Source organism: Bubalus bubalis, chromosome 20, assembly GCF_019923935.1.
Source record: "Bubalus bubalis isolate 160015118507 breed Murrah chromosome 20, NDDB_SH_1, whole genome shotgun sequence".
Lineage (NCBI taxonomy): Eukaryota > Metazoa > Chordata > Mammalia > Artiodactyla > Bovidae > Bubalus > Bubalus bubalis.
Window position 1 is genome coordinate 44464437 of NC_059176.1, and position 13450 is coordinate 44477886.

Here is a 13450-nt window from a genome sequence, read left to right on the forward strand (position 1 = left end):
AACTGTACATAAAGGAGACTTCATTAATGTGCATTAGAGGATACCCCTGGTTAACTGTCATAGAAAACTGTCTCTTGAGCCTTTAAATTCTATACCAATTCTACACCTCTGGTTGGCTGATTGTTTGTTTCTTTATTTAGATTTTAAGGTGAATGACCTGGGGCTATTTGTTTCCATCAACCTGATTGCGAATCTAAAGGTGCAGTTGAAATGTCTATTTTTCTTGCCATCCTCAGAAGAGATTGCTACAGATCTACTCTATGATTCTCATTCTTTTCAGCTTACAATACAAATAGCTTATTATTTTTTGCAACCTATGTCTTATAATAAAGCAGTGCTGAAACATTAAATAGAAGAATGTTCAGTTGCCATATAGGCTACGAAAATGATTTGCTGGTGGTGATTTTTAAGCTTGATTCTAAATAGATTATGAAGAATGGCACTTGGAAGACATGGTTCAAATTTTGCTATTTAAGGTATCCTGAAATCATAGGCTCACTCTCCCTAAAATTTCAAAAAGCATAGAGCTTAGGCTCTTAAGGGTATAGCAGTGATAAAAGCTTTCATAGTCATTTCTAAAAAGCAACACCTCATAGTTTTCTGTCTCCAATGGTTCTCTAATATACTTGTAGAAGGAAGGCAACAGAAAACCAAGAATAAAAATAGCTGAGCTCTCCACAACTGGGCTTCCTGCTTACTTTCCCTGTTCAAAGAAAAGAAGAGACACCATCTTGCAATAGAGGCTTCATAGACAACTGGGCTTCTCCAGTGACAGTCGGCATTTGATGCCCCATATCTCTTGGTTCTTCTTGTTGCCAATGGTCGGCCTGGTGATGGTGGTGAAATGGGAGCAATTAATCTGTAGATGAGGGAGGGCTTCCTTTAACAGTTGAAGGGTACCATCTGCCACAATTCCAAAGACTTGTAGTGTTTTTAATGTGGGAATTTCTCCAAGTTCAAGTAAAGTTTCAGGTGTTATGTCATAGCATCGACTGAGTGATAGGTGTTGGAGGTAGTTGAGTAGGTAAAATTCTGGAAAGCAGTCATTTTTCAGCATGACACTATCGCTTAAGTCTAGGTGGACAAGATTGGGACATCTTCCAACTAAGGTAGAGACATCTGATCTCTGCAGATTCTTTCGGTACTCACTGAGATTCAGCTGGGTGATGGTCTCTGATACATGTGCAACAGCTACCTGTACATGCTTTTCAGTGAAATCATAGAGGTTCAGTTCATCCAATCTGGAAGAACTGCTCAGCGAAGTCTTCAGGGCAGATTCAGAGAATCCAGAACACTCAGAAATGTTTAGTTGTAGTAAATGTGTGTTCTGAGCAAGATTATCAACAATGGGATCTGAAAGTCGGAGGCCTTCCAGGCTAAGATTCTGCAACTTGGAGCAGTGAGACAGAAGGCCTTGCAGGGTAGACACATCGATCACAGAGTTCGACAGGTCCAGGTGCTGTAGACAAAAAGGGCTGAGACGTTCAGCTAACGGTTGGTCCATAAATGATCGTGGACAGCGGAAGGCAACCACCCCTCAGGACAAAATACAGTGGAACACAGCTGCAAAAAATTGTCCAGTTATAGAGAATACATACTACTCCAGGGCTTTCAAAAGAAAGGCCTAGAATTCAGTTTGTATTTGGAGCAAAGCATGAATACAGATTGAGACTAAAATGGAAAATTTTAGGGCAAGAATCTGGTGCAGATGAGATGGCATAGGAGTGGAACACTGCAGGGCACATAAGAAAACCCCAGCCCAATATACCTGTAGAAAAACATGATCCAATTTGAAATGGCTCGTCACTGATAACATCTTCTGCTCCTTGGTTTCAATATATATATATATATATATATAAACACCCCACAAAGATAGGATCCAAGTAAACAAGTCTACAGATCCAGTCTAGATCGGTGTGTCAATGCCATGGTTGTCTTGTGCACTTAAAGACCTTACTTTCAGTTCTTTTTAATCTCATATTATTAAAGGAGATATCAAGTGTAATTAGCATCCCCTCAAAAGCATGTCGGCTTTCTCATCCTTGAAGAAAGGTTGTTTAATTAGTTTGAGCACACTGAGAATCAAGTTGTAGAAACACAAGCAAGCAAAACCACAAAAAAAGATCTTAACAGTGGAAAACTTCAGTCTGACAATAAACTTATCCTTTGAAATTCATAATTAAGAACTCAAACTTATAGAGATCATGTTTTTTTGTTTTTTCTCTCTCTCTTTTTATTGGAGTATAGTTGCTTTACAATGTTGTGTTAGTTTCTGCTGTGCAGCTAAGTGAATCAGCCATATGTATACATATGTCCCCTCTGTTTTGGATTTCCAAGAGAGAACTGTGACTCAGAATTTTGCTTTAGTTCATGGAGTTAATAAGTCAAGAAATCCTGCAAGGTCTTTCTAGTTCCAAAGTCCAGGAGATCCTCATTGCCCTCAGCAGCCTCCCTCAAGGTCAAAACTTGGAGACCGTCTGTGCAGCAAAGTGAAGCAGCTATATGTATACATACATCCCCTCTATTTTGGATTTCCTTCCCATTCAGGTCACGACAGAGCATGGAGTAGAGTTCCCTGAGCTATACAGTAGGTTCTCATTAGTTATATATATTTTTTACATAGTAGTGTACATGTCAATCCCAAACTCCTAATTCATCCCAGCCCTCTCTTCCCACTTAGTGTCCATATGTTTGTTCTCTACGTCTGAGTCTCTATTTCTGCTTTGCAGGAAAGATCGTCTATACCATTTTTTCCAGATTTCACATTGCTGTTTATTTGCCTTATTTAGTTTTACAAAAGAAATGCATGCTTATGGTAAAATTAAAATCATTTATAAGATTATCAAAACTAAAAAAAAAAAAAAGCCCTGGAGACTTTAACCAGACATGTGAGCTGCACACATTGCTTAAATCTGTGGGGCCAGCTCCCCCAAATGTGAACTGGAATAATAATCTCTGTATTGCTACCCTAAAGCGGAGGTTATGAAAAAGAAAAATGGGGCAGTAGCTGAAGATCCATCTGAAAAACTTGTAAGCCCACATTCTAAATATACAGATGTACTTTCATTTCATGGCCAAAGAGAATCACACTTCTCTCTACTCTTAAGCATCGCCAAGGCTTCTCAATGTTTTTATCTTCTTGTTTCGTCAGCAGGAAAATATTTCCTTAAACCTCCCTTTCTATCTGGCAAATTTCTCTGTCCCTTAAACCCACATTCTCAGGCACCAACTCCAGGAAACCTTTCCTGACTGCCTCTTCCATCTCCTTCGCAACCCAGGCCTCTGTCAAAACTCTTGCTGTATGGCACTGTCTCTGTATTTTCGCACATCACCAGACCCAGAGGTCCTCCGGTGAGGAGCTGTGGTCTAGTGTCTTCTGTACCCCTGGCCAGGAATGGGATGTATGTTGCAATGCTCTGAGGAGGCCTGTTGAACCTAAGAATGTGGCATGAAACTATCGAGTCTGAGTTTCCTGGATGGACTTCCAGACCCAAACCCAAGAAGCAACTCTCCCTCTTAGGAAGAAACAGGCTGTCCTGAGTGAACCAGAGTAAAGAGCAGAGACAGCAACTCCGCTCTGCCCTCCTCTCTCCAGCTGCTTCCACCTCGCTCACCCAGGTAGGTGGGACACCCTCTTTGGGGTGTTCCTAGGGTGCAGGACTTTCATTTTTAAAACTAGGACAACCTACAGACGTGGGGTGGTGGTGGGAGGGAGGCTCGAGAGGGAGGGGATCTATGTATACATATACCTGATTATCAGGTGGTGCTAGTGGTAAAGAACCTGTCTGCCAAAGCAAGAGATGAAAGAGATGCAATTTCAATCCTTGGGTCAGGAAGATCCCTTGGAGGAGGAAATGGCAACCCACTTCTGTATTTGTGCCTGAAAAATTCCATGGACAGAGAAGCCTGGTGGGCTACAGTCCATGGTGCTGCAAAGAGTTGGACATGACTGAGTGATTGAGCACATACACACACACACACACACACACACACAACTGATTTACACATTGCTGTATAGCAGAAACCAGCACAATGTTGTAAAGCAATTATCCTCCAATTAAAAAAAAAAAAACATAAAAAAGAAAACCAGGACAGTCCCAAGTCAACCATCCCCAGATTTCAGTGCCCAAACTTTCAGATTGTTCATTCTAACCCCAAGCATAGAGATGACCCTGCTGTGGGGAAGTGGTACTCTGACATGGAGCTTGTCTGCCATGTCAGCCAGCAAACAGAGAAGCCTCCATCTCACCATTGCCAGGTGGCCGGGACACCAGCAATGGCGCTCCAGCTGTCAGTGTCAGGGAACAGAGAACCCAAGTCCCAGAATCTTCTTAGCCAGACCCTCAGATGTCTGCTGTGTGGAGAGAAGGTCTTTGGGGAACACTCAGCAGCTTTCCTGGCTTCTGCCTGCTAGATGCCACTATCATCTGTTTCTCCAGGCGTCTCCATTTCCAAGTGTCTCCTGGTGGGTGCCCATGTTCCCAGTCACTCAGTCATGTCTTACTCTCTGCAACCCCCTGGACTGTAGCCCGCCAGGCTCCTCTGTCCATGGGATTTCCAGGCAAGAATACTGGAGTGCATTGCCATTTCCTCCTCCAGGGGATCTTCCTGACCCATGGTTTCAACCCAAATCTCCTGCATTGGCAGATGGATTTTTTACCACTGTGACACCTGGGAAGCCCCAGGGAGGAGCAAAAACACCCCTGGTTGAGAATCACTGTCTTAGATGAATTGTGGCCACCTTCCACTTTTCAAACCCTTTGCAAATTCTGGGTGTATCACTTGCCACCTCTGAAGAGTGGGGTGGGGCATGGTCAGCCACTTGGAAAACATCCACCATAAAAGTTCATGACTGGGGCTTTCTGGCTTCTGTGCTGCCCTGAGATGACTAAGGGCTGGTGTGGTGGGCGCTGTAGCAGCAGTTTACTTGCTGATAAGACAGAGCCACGTAGATCTGCTTCTTTGATACTTGCTATTCTGAGTGGGGCTTGCTTCAGCCAAGGCTTTATTTACATCTGAAGGTCTCTGATGAGGGTTTTCTAGAGAGCAGATGGGGCTCTTCTGCAGGGAGTGAGCATCTCAGAATAAGGGTGGAGACGACGTTGGCAGAATGAAGCAGCTGGCTGGCTGACAGTTGTTCCACCGTGGGGCTAATTACAGCGGCATCTTCCTCCTTGTGGATCAGGAGGGAAAACACTTTGATCACTTACAGCTTCTGTCTTGGTTATTCTGTGGCACCTGCTTCAGACCCTATTGGTTGGTAGGCACCTGATGTCAGTTCTTGAAACAAGACAGTGCAGAGCAGAGGATGAAAGACATAAGCTGGGGGAACAAGACCCCACCATTGTGGCTTCCTAGCCCTTGTCAAAATCTGCATAAAAGTCAGCAAGACATACTAGAACATAAAGGACCAGACAAACAGACTGTTTGGAAGACAAGAGATGCAGTGGAAGCAGAGGTGGCTGTCAGCACCCCAACTGTGTCTCTTTTGTTCAGGACATTATGGTCCACCATGGCTGATATATGCCAGTCTCTGCATCTCTCTGCCTGAGGGCTTTGGAGGTGGCAGAGCCTGCGGCAAGGAGGAAGTACTGGAAAATTAGTCCTCTGCCTCCAGGAACATGTAATGAATGGTCAAAGGCACTTGGGGTAGCAATACCCCAGCTCCCTTGCCCCTTCTGCTTATACTCTTGACACAAGTATTCTACATCAGCTCTGTGTTTCTGGGTTAGGATTATGCTCCAACTATCTCCTTATCTCAGTAGAGTTTTTTTTGCTTTCTAACACACTGCATATTGGCTACTTTTTCTCTCCCATCTCACCTCCTCCCTCATATGAATGCATATTGGAATCACCTCCTAAGTAAATCATCTATTCTCAAATCCTCAATGTATCAATAAAGTTTATCTTTGAGGAAACCCAAACCATTGAATGCAGGTCAGGAAGCAACAGTTAGAACTGGACATGGAACAACAGACTGGTTCCAAATAGGAAAAGGAGTACGTCAAGGCTGTATATTGTCACCCTGCTTATTTAACTTATATGCAGAGTACATCATGAGAAACGCTGGATTGGAAGAAGCACAAGCTGGAATCAAGATTGCTGGGAGAAATATCAATAACCTCAGGTATGCAGATGACACCACCCGTATGGCAGAAAGTGAAGAATTAAAGAGTCTCTTGATGAAAGTAAAAGAGGAAAGTGAAAAAGTTGGCTTAAAACTCAACATTCAGAAAATGAAGATCATAGCACCTGGTCCCAGCACTTCATGGCAAATAGATGGGGAAACAGTGGCTGACTTTATTTTTTGGGGTTCCAAAATCACTGAAGATGGTGATTGCAGCCATGAAATTAAAAGACGCTTACTCCTTGGAAGGAAAGTTATGACCAACCTAGATAGCATATTAAAAAGCAGAGACATTACTTTGTCAACAAAGGTCAAGGCTATGGTTTTTCCAGTAGTCATGTATGCATGTGAGAGTTGGACTATAAAGACAGCTGAGTGCAGAAGAATTGATGCTTTTGAACTGTGGTGTTGGAGAAGACTCTTGAGAGTCCCCTGGACTGCAAGGAGATCTAACCAGTCCATCCTAAAGGAAATCAGTCCTGGGTGTTCATTGGAAGGACTGATGATGAAGCTGAAACTCCAATATTTTGGCCACCTGATGCGAAGAGCTGACTCATTTGAAAAGACCCTGATGCTAGGAAAGATTGAAGGCAGGAGAAGGGGACAACAGAGGATGAGATGGTTAGATGGCATCACCAACTCAACGGACATGAATTTGGGTAAACTCCAGGAGTTGGTGATGGACAGGGAGGCCTGGCGTGCTGCAGTTCATGGGGTTGCAAAGAGTTGGACATGACTGAGTGACTGAACTGAACTGAACTGAACTGAAACCACTGACTGAATACTAACACATGAGGATGTAGTATTTACCTGCTCTAAGGCTGTGTCTGTATGTTGACAGAAGGGTGCACACAGATATGCAATGTCAAATGCATCATTGGCACATGGCACATGTTGAACTTCCAAATTTAGAGGAGGGGTCTCTTGGTGGCCCCATGCAAAATTTAATTTCCTCACATTTCATTTTGAGACTTGTTGGCTTGATTTCTCACTTATGGTCCAGTCACTAAGTCAGGTTTGACTCGTTGAGACCCCATGTACTGCAGCACACCAGGCTTTCCTGTCCTCCACTACCTCCCTGAGTTTGCCCAAGCTCATGTCCATTGAGTCGGCGATGCCATCCAACAATTTCATCCTCTGTCACCCCCTTCACCTGTGTTCAATCTTTCCCATCATCAGGGTCTTTTCCAGTGAGTCAGTTCTTCCCATTAGGTGGCCAAAGTATTGGAGCTTCAGCATCAGTCTTTCCAATTAATGTTTAGGGTTGATTTCCTTTAGGATTGACTGGTTTGATCTCCTTGTGTCCAAGGGTCTCTTAAAAATTTTCTCTAGCACCACAACTCAAAAGCATCAATTCTGTGGCACTCAGCCTTCTTTTTGGTCCAACTCTCACATCCGTACACGACTACTGGGAAAACCATAGCTTTGACTATACAGACCTTTGTCAGCAAAGTGATGTCTCTGGTTTTTACTATGCTGTCTGCTGCTGCTGCTGCTAAGTCGCTTCAGTCGTGTCCGACTCTGTGTGACCCCATAGACGGCAGCCCACCAGGCTCCCCCATCCCTGGGATTCTCCAAGCAAGAACACTGGAGTGGGTTGCCATTTCCTTCTCCAATGCATGAAAGTGAAAAGTGAAAGTGAAGTTGTGTCTGACTCTTAGCGACCCCATGGATTGCAGCCCACCAGGCTCCTCCGTCCATGGTATGTTCCAGGCAAGAGCACTGGAGTGGGGTGCCATTGCCTTCTCCAGCTACACTGTCTAGGTTTATCATAACTTTCTTTCCAAGGAGTGAACATCTTTTAATTTTGTGGCATCAGTCACCATCTGCATCAGCTCTAGATGGCAAAGACTTTGTGTAGACTTGTGCGTTCTCATTTGCATTGGTTTATGTGTCAACGCATTTTAAATGCTCTCATTTCAGTGTATGCATTGGTATACAGTTCTTGCTGATGTCGTGGAACTGATTGAAGTCCCTGTGTGGGGGTGATACCCTACAGTGATGTTGCCTCTGGGTTAAATCTTTATCTTGAGCCTTTTTTTTTTCTTAGAGAATTGCTTATATTTAACATCAAAAATTATGTCTCTGAGATTTGAAGTAAAATTTTGGGTGATATTTATTAATTCCATTGCCTTTATTAGCTAAAAAAAAAAATCCAACTCTTTGCAATACACAGGGGTTAAAAATATTTAATGATCTCCTGAGTAACTTTGTGGCAACACTAAGAAAAACTCAGCAGAACACCATTCCTCCATGTACCTGCCTGGCTTTAGCTGTCTCACACCTGACGTCTATGCCTGGAGTTCTTATAACAACCATAATATTTGCTAATTAGGTTACAATTTAAGAAATGCACGCTTGTCATAGATGTAGCCTGGATCTTAGCCAAGAAGGCTGAGATGTAGAGAAATTAGTTCAAGCCTCTAATTCCATATCCATGGGAATTCCAATGCCCCTCTCTAGATTTCTGAGAACTCCCAGGGGCATAAATTCTCAGTCATGTCCTTCTCTAGTTTTCTGCTTTTGCTCAACTTCTGTTCTCATGGGTTTCTTCCTCCCATGGTTGGTCTCTTCCCTGCGTTGTGCACTCAAGTAGGAAATTCATCTCCTTTTCCTGATTTCCTGCAAAAACACACAAAGCATTTAAGTATGTGTTGGACTTAGATGTTCCAGAATTAGGAGTAGGTTATAGCAAAGCAAACAAATACTATAAAGATGAAGATGAGACCTACCTGCTCTTTTGGGAACTCTGCACTGGAAGCTTTCACTTGCTTCTTTTCTTCTGCAATCCTGGTTTCTTGTAACCTGCCACCACACCTGTACCTCTCCCAGCTTCTTTCTCTGTCCTCCACTCATTTGCCTTTCACTCTTAAGACAGGCAACATCATCAGTCCCCCTCTGCCATGCCCTTCCCTGCAGGAGGATGACATACCCTACCCTGTTGAACCGAGGAGTGGCTGTGTCACAAGCTTTGTCCAAAGACATGTGACTGCAGGTGATGCAGGTTACATCATGCAAAAGATTTCCAAGTCAGAGCATGGTTCATCACCTCCTTTTCCTCACCGTGATGGCATTCCAGAAAGCAACTGATCTGGAAGCCTGGGCCCAGGGGCCAGACAAGGGAGATTGGATGGGGCCAAGCGTACTTACTAAGTCAAGGAAAAGAGCTGTTTTCTCTGGATTCGTCTTACATGATCAGGCCATCTATGACTAAGCATAATTTTTTTCTTTCCTTTCTAATTCCTTTATCTTCTTATTGAGAATCTCCTGTGAAGTGTTGAGTCAACTGAAGGTAGCAAGAAACTCTGATGCTATCAATATCAGGGGAGAGCTCTGTAATTGTAATGACTGCGACAGACTTTTCATAGATAACTTTGATCAGATTAAGGAAGTCTTCTTTCATTCCTATCTTTATAAAGGTTTTTAACATAAACAGATATTGCATTTCATCAAATACTTTTCCTGCACATACTTGAAATGATCATATGACCTCTCTCCTATAACTTCATTTTTTCTTTGAGATTTTTAATATTTTCCACAGGTTCAGAATTAAATCACTGGTTTTGCAACTGTATTCTGAATTAAAAATTTACATTCTCTTTTTTGAAAAATAATAATAATGACAATTGATTTTTGAGTGTTAAAGCAACCATGCATTACTAAAGTTAAAAAAATTCTTATCATGTGTCACTGGATTTGAACTACTTTATTTTATTTAGGAATTTTACATCTACATTCATAAAGAGTCTGGCTTATATTTGATTTTTCTTGTAACGTTGTTCTCTGATTTCTATCACAGGTTTACTGGCCTCGTAAACTGAGATGGAATTCTTTGGAACTGGGTTTGGAATTTTCTTTATGTAGGTCTTCCATTTCTTTTGGTTCAATTTGGGTGAATTTTGTTCTTCTAAGAATTTTTCTTTTTTTAATTTTTAAATTATTACCAGCACTGGTTCAATCCCTGATTGGGGAGTTAAGATAAAAAAAAAATTTGTGGACACATATACAGAAAGATGGGTTTCCTTGGTGGCTCAGACAGTTAAGAATCTGCCTGCAATGAAGGAGACCCAGGGTACTTCAGTATTCTTGCCTGGAGAATCCCATGGACAGAGGAGCCTGGCAGGCTACAGTTCATGGGGTCGCAGAGTTGGACATGACTGAGTGACTAACATTTTCACTTTCGTACAGAAAGACGGGGTTTCCCAGGTGGCACTAGTGGTACAGAACCCACTTGCCAAAGCAGGAGCCATAAAAGGTGCAGGTTCAGTCCCTGCATCAGGAAGATCCCCTGAAGAAGGAAATGACATTCTGGAGTGGATAGACAAAATCCCATGGACAGAGGAGCCTGGCAGGCTATACAATCCATGGGATCACAAAGAGTTGGACACAACTGAAGCAACTTAACATGCATGCATGCATATATAGAAAGATAGCAATTTCATTAGAGCTTGCAAAGAACCACTATTTTGCTTTGTTGATTCTATTACAGATTTTGGCATCTATTTCATTAATTCCTATTATTAGCTATTTCCTCCTGTTCATATTCACTAGCGTCACCACATCCCTGCGCTAAATTCATTCCATCGTATGCTGATACAAGTCAAATATTTCTTTGAGTGTTTGGAAAACAAAACAAAAAAAGCAATGACACCCCTCCATCCCTCACTCTCTCTCTCTCTCTCACACACATTTTGTTGATGTGTTGGCAGATTCAGGAGGTTTATGAACCATAGTCCTTACACTGGTAAAATGTGAGCTTTAAGATACATTTTTGTTTTTCCCAAAGAGATAAGTTACAGTGCTGAGTCAGCCACACTCACTCATATTGTTTTCCATTGACACCAAAAGCTCAGACTCCTGCTCCAACTCGCCCACCCCTGGGAGCCAGCCTGTGGTCTTGGAACCAGATTGCTCTCATTCCATATGGAAACCAAAGGCTCAACCTTGGCAGATGAGCCTGCTATGTCAAACACTCAGGCTGGACACCTCAGATATTGCCAGGTATTGAGCATTTTGCCCCAAATGCTGCCAGCAAAATGTTCCTGGAAAAGGAACATTTTTCAAGGTCAGTCTGTGTCTTTAAGGGCTCGAGGTTCAGATTTCAGCCACAAGGCTCCCTTGACCAAACTTGAAAGTTTGCTTTTTGCTCTGCATTAGAACAAATATTCACTTTGCTATAAAACATCAATTCTCTTTTGGGTCTAAGAGATTTCCATTTCCCTCTGCTCACCTATCTCTGTGATGTTAAGAGCATCTGTGGCCGGAAGAGAGGTCTTCGGCCGGGTCTGGAAGCTTGGCCCAAGGAGCTGGTGTTCTTGTGCAGTGAGGTCATCTTCCAGAAGTACCAGACTGATGTGTTTTTCATCTCTCTCACCCAGACACCACGTGTACTGGCAGCCATTCCTCCATCAAAGCATACAGGAGAGGGGAGGGCAAGTGCCTCCTGTAGAAATACAGAATAAGTGGTGTCTCCATCAAAGGAAGAAGAAAGGAGAAGTCGCCCCTTCTGGCCACAAAGAACTGTGGGAGGAAGGAGAGGGTCGGAAGCAGGAAGTCAGTAGAGAAAGAGGTGTGTTCTAACTTTCCCAGCTGAAGTGGGAACCCTCCTAGCTAAGACTCCAGAGGCTTCCTCAGCTGCTGGGTAGGGGGCAGGAACACTGTCCATTGTTTCCTGGTGCCCCTAAAAGATCAGAGATGGATGGAGTTGGCTGGGAGGTTTACCTGGGGAGAAAGATATTGATGCGTTGTGGTGAGGGAGTGCTAGAGCTGCGGGCTGGAGGGCAGGCCATCCTGACCAAGAGCTGGCTAGGTACGACTTCCTGCTGTTCCAGGGGTTAGGACTCATGCTCCCAATGCAGGGGGCCTAGGGTTTAATCCCTGGTCAGGAACCAGATCCCACGTGCTGCAATTAGGATCTGGCACAGCCAAATAAATAAAGCAGTCGCCAGACATCACAGCTAGACCTCCTGGACATGCAATCCTGGAGAAGGTTGAGCTGGAATCAAGGCAGCAGGACTACTGAGCCCAGACAGAACCCAAGAGGATACAAATCAGCCTCAGGTGCCATCTGGGCTCCTGGCAATCAGGTGGACAGGGGCATCCTCATAGAGATCAGTAGAGCTGGAATGGACCGTGGCAGCATCACGGTCACACAAACGAGCTCTCTCATATAGCTAGATGCCATCCTGGAGATAAGCAAGGTGAAGGAAGTGAAAGTCGCTCAGTTGTGTCCAACTCCGTGATCCCATGGACTGTAGCCTGCCAAGCTCTTCTGTCCATGGGATTTTCCAGGTAAGAATACTGGAGTGGGTTGCCATTTCCTTCTCCAGGGGATCTTCCTGACCCAGGGATTGAGCCAGGGTCTCTTACAATGGAGGCAGATTCTTTACCTTCAGAGCCACCAGGGAAGCCAAGCAAGGTGAAGAGGGATTAAAAAGAATTAAAAAATACAAAACATTTATGGGACTTTCCTGGCAGTCCAGTGGTTAAGACTCTGCACTGCCACTGCAGGGGAAATGGGTTTGATCCCTTCTCCGGGAACAAAGATCCTGCTTGCCAAACAGCGCAGCCAAAAACTAGGGGAAAAATACAAAGCATTTATCCAAAAGAGACTGAATTCTCTAAAGCGACTGTTATACATTATTAGATCAGATTGAATTTCCTTACATCAATTGTGGAAAATAAATATGTTTTCTTTGCATTTCTGAGTGTGACTGCTAAATTTGCAACCCTGATACAAGCTGATGCACAAAGATGACACTTTCAGCTGCAGGAAGGCACGACACAGAGCGAGGATGGTCTGAGCTGAGTTGTTCGTGTCTCCTTCTGCTTGGGAATTGAGAGGGACGAGAATAGGGGCACGAGACTATATCTGTGGAGAGCTGTTTCTCTTCGGTGGGAAAAATAATTGGCCTGGAGGTAGCTTTCATCTAGTTCTGCCCCAAGCTGATTTGTTATGATGACAGGCAGAAGGCATCTCTTCAACAACACCCCAGTTCCTTTCTTGGGACCTGCCCCCCTCCACAGGGTTTGGGATCCAGAAGGAGGTGGTCCAAGTTCCAGCTCTGATTCTGACTGGGTGCACAAGTCCACAGACTTCCCTGAGCTCCTCTCTAATAAATTACAATTGAGACATGCATACCCCTGATCCTCTGGCTGCAGGAAGAGCAGGGGTGAGGGGGACAGAAAAAGTACTTTTTATAAACTGAGAAGCCCCAGTCCCGTGCCCATTCCAACCTCCCAGATGCCTGCCTGCTCCTGCAGTTTCTTCTCTGCATCCTTCAGGTCCTGCAGGTGGAATTTTCCTCCAGGCACTGTTCTGGC

The 13450-nt window shown here is 43.8% G+C and overlaps 1 pseudogene; it reads right to left on the minus strand.

The window, feature by feature from the left end:
* Positions 1–522: 522 nt before the first annotated feature.
* On the minus strand, positions 523–11972 carry LOC102407894 (annotated as a pseudogene).
* Between the last annotated feature and the right edge of the window lie 1478 nt (positions 11973–13450).